Consider the following 9,942-nt stretch of genomic DNA (forward strand, 5'->3'; position numbering starts at 1 on the left):
CCGCGCCGTCGAACGCCTCACACTGGAAGGGGTTTCCACTGAGTTGACTGACGTGTCTTCTGACGGCACTGACTCGGGGGCTGCGTCTGTTCTGCTGAAAACAGAAACATCCTCCACACAGATCTGTTTCCCTGGGTCTTCAGTCTAGGATAAGCGGCTCGCTCGCTCACGCACTCACCCTCAGGACGCCACACCAGTGGGCGTCTGTGGACACAATGATCCCCGCCCCGGGTTGGCGCGCGCGGCGCTCCTCTCAGGGTGCGGCTCTCAGGGAGAGCTGGCGGACGCGGACGCCGCAGGTGGGATCGCGGCCACCGGACCTTGGAAGTCCCTCGGAGGCTGCCGGACGTAACCGGCGATAACGATGACACCTGGCTGTCTGCGGCAGTCTCGGGAGAGCGTCCCACCACCGAAGGCCCCAGTGGGGCGCAGCAGTGTTAGTCTGGGCTACCTGAGAAAAACACGAACAGATAACGCCGGCCCTTTGTGGACAGCAGTGGACAGGAATAATAAATTGCCGTCATTTTGTTTGCTGTTATAAATAGAGCAACAAAGACTATAGGAGAGAATGAGGGGAAAACGAGATCTTAAACCAGACAGAGCGTTTCTAATAAGAAACAAGTTCTTGTCAAATTCTCCCGACTTGAATGGAGAAAACAGTGTTTCATATGCCTTGTTGTTTCTCCTTGCCTCTGGGGTAGAAAAGGCTAAAGAAATTGTCAGTTCCTGGGAGCTCTTTCAGTAAGAAAAGAGCTGAGGCAGAGAGGGCGGATGTACTGTGGTCCCAGGAAGACACACATTCCTTCCTCTTTTCTTTGACAATAAAGTGATTGACAGAGATCATTTCCCATGTGAGAGGATAAAAGAATTGCTAGCAGATAATGGCCCGTGTTTAGATTGTGGCTGATAAGACTCTGTCCATCCCATGTCAAGAGATGACTGAAAAGTGAAAAATTAATTCCATTATCCAGCTGTTGCTGCTGTTAAGTGCCAAAATACCCAGATGTTTCCAAACATCTGAGTATTTGACAGCACGTTTTTACTATAGACCCAGATGTTTGGTATTGTGTAGACAAAGACCAAACCTAAACACGGAAAAGAAAAATAACTAACTGGGAAGAAGGAAGCCAAGAGGTGGTTAAGAGGACAGCAAGAAGGGGAATTGAGTGGTGATGGGGAAGAAAAGGAGAAATTAAAGTCAAAAAATGCAAAGAAAGGTAAAAAATAAAAACCAGTACATTTTTAAACAAAGAACAACATTCTGTTTCTTCATAGCCCACACCTTGGCCTCATTCTTACCTGGCTCCGTGAAAATCATTTCTGCTTGTCCAGGTCTGAGTTATATGGGGGAGGGGAGGGTGGGAGGGTGCAGAGGGGAAAGGTTTAAGAGAATGACTGGGAAGAGAAATCATGAGGAGACCTAGAGAAGCAATCTTGGCCCTAATGCCTGGGCATTAGGCTTACCCAGGGGGGGCAACTGTATGAAGAGGAGAGGCTACAAAATGGAAAAGTGATTGGTATACTGGGGTGGGGGCGGGGGTGATTGTCATACTCAGAAATGTAAAGCCAAAATTCCAGTCAAGGATATTCACATTAAGCAAAGCACTGAAATGTCTTGATCAGTCAACTTTGTTTCCAGTTATCAGTCAGGATGTGGAGCTCCGTCTAGACAGAGCCAATGATAGTGTAACAGAAGGAAAAGGGTAATTGAGTGGGGGAAGGTTGTGCAGTTTGGTGACAGATTTAGAGGAGGGGACATCATGTGATTGAGGTGATGGTGGGAGTGTTAGGCTTTCAGCACAGCTCACAAAGGCTCCTGTAATTCCCAAGCTGTCTGTTATCTATGAAATGCAAATCAGGAGGGGAGTGACATCATGTCGGATTGTGGCCACAGGGAGTAATTATTTAGACATTAAAGGCTATTGGAGGGAGTGGCTGACAATATTAATGATGTCCAGATGGACAGAATGTGATGCTAAAATTATTTTCTAGTACAAAGAACAAGAGAATTTTTATCAGGTTTACTCTTCTGTTGGACAGTCTATCTTTTGGAGGTTTGCCCCTCAAAGAGATGGTGATACTAAGAGATGGTCTCTGGAATCAAAGCACGGAGGGGATTGTGGAAGGAGCTACATTCTCCTGCTTCTCAAAGGAAAGGCACAGTCAATATGTGAAACGTTCACACAATATTTATGATGATTAGAAAAGGAAATTATCTAAGGATAGTGTATGTAACAAGTCCCTCCATCTCATTCTTACTCTCTTATCCAAATAGAGCAGCACACAGGAACTTGTTGCTTTTCAAGATATTGCTCCCTCTCCATCTCCTGCAGTACAAACACTAGTATGGACACCTTGGTCCTTAATGCTGGTGTCAGCTGTATAACCACAGATAACAGTATTATCAGCCATTGATTTTAAAAAACGGTCTACATGAGGCGAAATGCAGCCTAGCTAACACCATAGCATAAACATAAAAAGGAGGAAGCCACAAACCAGGACTCAAATTGGGAAAGATTCACAGGCAGTGGGAAGATCCAGAGGTCACATATGCTGATTTGGGTTGTAGACCTGACAATGCCAATGGGAGTTCTGCTGTCTTCCCAGAGCAGATAGCCAATATTTGAGTGGGAACTCACAGGGGGCTCCAAACCAGCTGCCTATCTCTCTGAATTATGTGAGAATGAATGATGCGGCCAAAATAAACAAAAATGTGTCTCTGATGTATGTGGATTCTTGCATGAAATTACAGGGACCAGGGGCACAGGTAATGTTTTTTAGCTTTTACATTTAAAAGTTATGAAATTGGTAAAAAAAAAAAAAAAAAAAAAAAAAAAAAAAGGGGAGGATTTGGAAAGTGAATAGAAACACCCAAAGATAGTTTCAATGATTTCCCTCACCCCTGTCCTCCTTAGGTTGTGGCTTACAATACCAATATGCAAGGCTTTTGGCAAGGGTCAATTTAACGTGATTCCCCTAAGCTAGGAGCCTTCTAAATGTCGTAACCCCTTGTACCAGCCTCCATCATAACACTGATATCACTGCACTATACTGACATATTTATTTGTCTCACTTCTCTCCTAGGTTATGAACTTTTCAAAGGCAGGTAATCTGACTTATTTGCCATTGAATCATCAGCACATACAAATAAAATTGTATATTCCTTTTACAGTTATTCATACCGTATATGATACACAATTTTACAGCAAGAAGATAAATATTTTATAGAAAGTACTTAACATTTTGGCGTTTGGGGACACATGAATAGAAAATGTCACTAGTTCAAGTGGGAAGCGGTACAGTATCATGGTTTAAATTGAGGGTTGACAATACTCACAATATGAAAACAGCATAACATTCAGATTTCAATGTAGGTAAATAAGGTTTTATTGGAACATAGCAACACTTTATTTATGTGTTGTTTATGACTGTCCTTGAGTTGACAACGGCAAAGTTGAGTAGTTGTAAGAGAGACTTTATGGGCCACAAAATTTATTACTATTTGGTCCCTTACAGAAAGTTTACCAACTCCTGGTATAGAGGAAGAGCCCTAGAATTAGAATGCCCATTTTCAAATCCCAGTGCTGACACTACTGGCTAGTCACAAGATTTGAGTAAGTTACTTTTCTGTTCTTTGATTTCATCATCTATAAAATGGGTTTAATAGTACCTTCTTCAGGGGACTTTTGAAGGAAAAAAAGTGTTCAAAATGGTGTTTAGAGTGTCTAGAAAGCATAAAAAGTTCTCTAAACTCAACAATAAGGTAACACACAATTCAATTAAAAACAAGGCACAAGATTTAAACAACCACTTCACTAAAGAAAAGATATGAACGGCAAATAGCACATGCAGAGTTGCTTAATATTATTAGTAATAGGGAAAGACAAATTAAATCCATGATAAGGTATTACTATACTACTATTAGATTCACTTAAAAAAAAAAAAAACTTACAATACTAAGGTCTGGCAAAGATGTTGAACAACTGGAACTCATACATTGCTGGTGGGAATGGAAAATGGCCCAGCTATTTTGGAAAATAATTTGGCATTGTCCTTCCTACCTTTGTCAATGAGTCTTTACTTTGTGCTTCACTTAGGTGCTATAGTCACTTACCTGGATTCCTTAGGTCTTATTAAGGTATTTTTGTGTGTGAATAGTTGTTCAAATTGATGTTTTTGTGAGGGGATGAGTTCTGAAAAGTCCTATTATGCCTTCTTGCTGATGTCAGTCTTAAGTACATTTGACACTAGAATTAAGAAAGATAATTCAGAAAATAGAAAACTATTAAAATAACTGAGTAGTATCCTGAGGAGATTATATTAGTAAAGATATTGTATTATTATTATTTTTTTTTGAGACAGAGTCCCACTCCATTGCCCAGGCTGGAGTGCAGTGATGCAAGCTTGGCTCACTGCAACCCCTGCCTCCCAGGTTCAGGCAATTCTCCTGCCTCAGCCTCCTGTGTAGCTGGGATTACAGACGTGTGCCACCACACCTGGCTAATTTTTTTTTTGTATTTTTAGTAGAGATGGGATTTCACCATGTTGTTCAGGCTGGTTTGGAACTCCTGATCTCAGGCAATCCCCCTGCCTCTGCCTCCCAAAGTGCTGGGATTACAGGCGTGAGCCACCGTGTCCAGCCTCAGATATTGTATTCTTAAAAGAACAAGGTAAGAGACAGTAAAATCAGAGATCAATATAACTTTTTAGAGTAAAACAATATAATTCATGCAGAAAAAATAGAAGAGTTAGAAGATAAAGACTGGAAAATCTTTCACAACATTGAACAAAAATATGAAAAATATAAGAGAAAACATAAATCATGGATATTAACATCTGATGATCAAAAATATCTGAAGATCAAAAATAGTAATTCTAGAAAGAGAAGATGAAATCCATGGAGGGGAAAATATTATAAAGAAGTAACACAATAAAAATTTCTATAAAGAAAAGGATACACCAGTATGCACATTATTAGAAAATTTTAGATCTTCAAAGATACACAGAAAATTCTGAGTTTTCAGGAGGAAAAAGAAAAGGCATCCTGCAAAAGAACATGATTTGTATTGCTATCAGCAACACTTTATGCCAAAAGAAAATGAAGCAGTATCTTCAAAGAGTTGAGAGAAAAATGATTTTGAAATTGGAATTGTATACCCAGCAAAGTTATCAATTGGGAAGACAAAAATAAAACCTTTTCTAAACATGCAAAGCCTCAAGAAGTTTGCCTTTCACATGCCCTTTCTTAGTAAATTATTTGAATACACACTGCAAGAAAAATAAGGGCTTAAACAACAACAGCAAAACTGAGATAATATGAAAGCCAAAAAAGAGTAAATGCTGTTTAGGAGAGCAAAGAAGCAAAGTCCCAGGATGATCATGGTACAAGTAACCTAGAAAGAAAATAGTCCAGTTTGGAGCAGAGAGAGAAAGTATTAGGATGGAGGTCGCTCATTATCAAAGGGATTCTATATACATGAGATCTGTGGAAAAATAAACTTGAGGGTAAGCAAAAGAAATTGGAAAGGTCACTAGAAACCTCAGGAAAAATACAAAGCTTCATACAAACGTTAAAGTTAAAAATATGAAGCAGCCATCCGAATATGATAAGTTAGTGGGCTTCAAGTAGAAAACTGGAATCTATTCTCAAAGGTAAAATGTGTTAAAAAGGCACGGTCCAGATGTGAAACACCAAAATGTAACAAAATATTTAGCAATTAGAATATTGCAAGAAAGGAATGAGTATTTCGCTCTGATGTTAGAAACGTGTCTTTTGAGGGGCACAGAGACTGGGACTTTGGGACCATAGTACACTATGCCACTTTGCATTGAATATTTGCATGGTCATAAACTGTAAATGTGGTTTGTAGTTTGTTTTTCACTTTTCATTATGAAAAATTTTGAACACATATAAATGTATTGTACAGTACAATGAACTCCTTATGCCTATTTCCCAGCCTCAGTGCTGATCCATCTCATGGTCAATTTTCTTTCATTTATACTCACCACTCCCTATATTGTTTGGAAATATATTCTAAGTCATTATATCATGAAATCCATAAATAGTTTAGTATTTAGCGCTAAATGATAGTTTTTCAGACAAACTATATACATCGCTTGATATGCCCCATAAATGTCTTTTAATCTGTAGGATGTTTCTTCTTCCTTGCATTTATTTTTATTTATGTATTTTTTTTGGTAGAAACCAAATAATTTTCTCTATTGAGTTTCTCACAGTCTGGATTTTTCTAATTAAATCCCCATTGTGGGGATTTTGCATTTTCTATAAACTGGTAAGTAGATCTAGAAGCTTGACCAGATTCAGTTTTCAATTGTTGGCAAATCTGCTTCATAGGCAGTGGTATGTGTTTCTATCAGAAGGCTCATGATGTCTAGTTAGTTCTCTTCTTTTGATATTAGCAGCCACTGATGACCATGGCTTAGGTTCATTAATTCATTAGCAGTTGTAAATTGTTTTTCTAATTCTATCATTCTTTCTTCATCTATTATTTGGGACACTTCATGAAGATAAACTTCCTGTCATCAGCCATTTGGTTAACCTTAGGTACAGCTCATCAAATAAGAAAGACAGGATCAGTTGTCATTTCTTTACCTTAATTTACTAGTTTTCATTAATGAGTTGATTCTCTAGCATCTTCCAAAGGTGACTAATAAGATTTTAAAATATGTTTTCTATGTGTTATAAAATCGTGTTTTTAAAGTGGATGCTGTGTTTCTATCCGTTGCAGTTATTATCCTTATTAGTACTTAAATTGCCCCGTTCTTGGCCAATGAGAGCCTTTTCAGGTTGTCTTCTAGATCTTTTCAACATGATCTCAGTAGTGTTTCATAATATCCTTGCTTTTGATATGACAAGATGTTCCAAGATTGTCTTATACATTTCCTTCCTCAGATCGTGAATCAGCCATTTCTCCAAGGTACTCTAGTTCTTTTTAGTGCACAGTGGTGCTTATAAACCACAGTCTGTGAATAGGGGTCTTCATTGCTACTAGCTTGGCTGTTGCTCCCAAATCTTTTCAATGTAAAGAACTAAAAAATATTTTTGTTTCCTTGTGTTGTTTTAGGATAAATTATAACTTTCAATTCAAATTCAAGACTACAGGGCTTTTGGTTGCCTTCTTTTGATTTTATATCTCTATCTCCTTTCTTTCATACGGAATGTATCAGTTCTCAATGACACCAGTATAATTCCTTTTTTAATTGCCTTATCCTATATAAAAACACAGTCTTAAGAATAACAGAACCAATATTACTGTAAAAAAATACGATAACTGAAACAGTCTAATTTTTTTTTTCTGACAGCCCTTTTTGTCTTAGAGTATATACTACTAGATAAAATTGTCATTTTTATTTTATTTTATTTTATTTATTTTGGTGACAGGTTCTTGCTCTGTAGCCCAGGTTGGAGAACAGTGGTGCCATTACATCTCACTACAGCTTTGACTTCCCCAGACTCAGATGATCCTCCCACCTCAGCCTCCTGAGTGGCTGGGACTACAGGCACATGCCACCACACCCAGCTAATTTTTTCTGTATTTTATAAAGATGAAGTTTCATTATGTTGCGTAGGCTGGTCTTTAACTCCAAGGCTCAAGCGTTCTGCCTGCCTTGGCCTCCCAAAGTTCTGGGATTACAGATGTTAGTCACTGCACCCAGCCTATTGTATTTTACAGTTACTTCAAATAGTCTTATGGTTTGGATCATTTGTTTCATTTTTGCTTTTTAAAATTTAGTTTTATTTTAGAATTAAGTTAGAATATAGAATTTATTTTAGAATTATTTTAGAATATAGTTCAAAGGCCATATCTATAGAATTAGGTATATTTTAAGAATTTATATTCCCATGACCCATTCCACTCTGTTTCCTCTCTCTCTGTAGAAACTTGTTTTTACGGTCTGTTCTTTTTTTATTCTGCAAACAAGTGTGTGTATATGTATACACACATATCTGCACATATATATGTGCATATGTACATGTGTGTGTGTATATATACAGATATATATGCACTTGTGTATATTAATATCTCTTACTTTCTTAGGTAAATGGTGGCAGACTATATGTATTTATATTCATGCTGTGTTTTCATCTAATATATCCTGAAAATCACTCCATAACAACAGGTAGAAATATTCAGATTCCTTTTAAAAATATTTTTTGCCCAAGTCTAATGAGGTATAACTGAAAGACTACAGGTATTTAATAAACTATAGGTATTTAAGGTATACAATTTGATCTCTTTTGACATGTGCATACACCAAAACTAAGATGACAAACATTCCTATTGCTTCCAGAAATTTCCTTGCACTTCTTTATAATTTATTTCTCCATCTACCCATTTCCAATCTCTGATCAGCTGTCACCATAGATTAAATTTCATAATCTAGAATTTTATGTAAATGGAAAAATAGGATGTGCTCTTTTATTTCTTGCTTCTTTCACTAAGCACAATGATTTTAAGATTTATCTATGTATCAGTAGTTTGTTTCATTTTATTCCTGAGTAGTACTGTGTTGAATGGATATACCACAATTAGTTACTCATTCACCAATTTTTGGATATTTGGATTGTCTCCGGCTTTTGACTCTAACACATGAAGCTGCTATAAACATTCATGTGCCAGTACTTGTATAGACATATCATTTTATTTAAAAGTTAAATATATATGTACCACACAAGTCAATCATTCCATTCCTAGGTAATTACCTTTTTTGTAGCTGCATAGTACTCTGTCGTGTAGATGTATCATAGTTTATAAGACAAGCTCCCTATGGATGGACGTTTAGGGTGTTATTCGTCTTTTACTATTATAAATAGTACTGCAATATAAAATCTTGTGCATATGTCTTTTGGTATTTTTGTTAGTGCATATGTAGGGCAAATTCCTAGAAGTAGGAAACTCCAGGTTTTTCTGATAAAATAACAGTAGAGGAGTGGCTAACAAGCAGATAAATCATGTGGTTCCATGCCTTCTCATAGTGATTGGATTTTGGACTCTTACCAGAGTGAAATTCGAAGGTGAACCAAAAATATCTGAAATTGTTTTCAACCTTCTTGTAGCCCAAATTATGAGAAAATCAAAGATAGATGCACTTTGAATTCAAATTCCCAATAGGCTACAGTAAAAGGATGAAAAAAGATACATTATGCACACAGTAATCATAAAAAAATCGGATGTGGCTGTATTAATATCAGGCAAAGTAGACTTTAAGGCAAGAAGTAGTGCCAGAGATAAAGAGGAACATTTTATAATAGTAAGGGGATCAATTTCTCAAGAAGATGTAACAATCTTGAAATAACAGAATTTTTCCCTTAATCATATACTACATTTTCTTTTGTGTTTTCTTTTTTGAGACAGAGTCTCACTCTGTCACCCAGGCTGGAGTGCGGTGGAATGATCTCGGCTCACTGCAACCCCTGCCTCCAGGGTTCAAGCGATTCTCTTGCCTCAGCTTCCCAAGTAGCTGGGACTACAGGCGCATGCCACCACACCCAGCTAATTTTTTATTTTTAGTAGAGATGGAATTTCAATATGTTGGCCAGGTTGGTCTCGAACTCCTGATCTCAGGTGATCTGCCCACCTCGGCCTCCCAAAGTGCTGGGATTACAGGAGTGAGCCACCGCGCCCGGCCCATATACTAAATTTTCATATGCAATTGAGTATTCCTACATTTTTAGAAATTTTGTTTCATTGTTCTGTCTGTCTAGTCATGGGCAAGTGCCACCCTGTTTTCACTATGGCTCAGAGAAGCTTTGTAATATGCCTTAATATCTGGTAGATCTAGACCTTGGCCTCACTACTGTTTTCAAAGATTTTTCTGTCAATTATTGTTTCTTCTCCCTCCAAATGGACTTTATAATCAACTTGTGTAGATACAGAAATAGAAAAAAAAAATCCTGGTGGTATTTTTTGTTGTATTACA

The sequence above is a fragment of the Colobus angolensis genome, unplaced genomic scaffold (assembly GCF_000951035.1).
Source record: "Colobus angolensis palliatus isolate OR3802 unplaced genomic scaffold, Cang.pa_1.0 Scaffold124, whole genome shotgun sequence".
NCBI classification, from domain to species: domain Eukaryota; kingdom Metazoa; phylum Chordata; class Mammalia; order Primates; family Cercopithecidae; genus Colobus; species Colobus angolensis.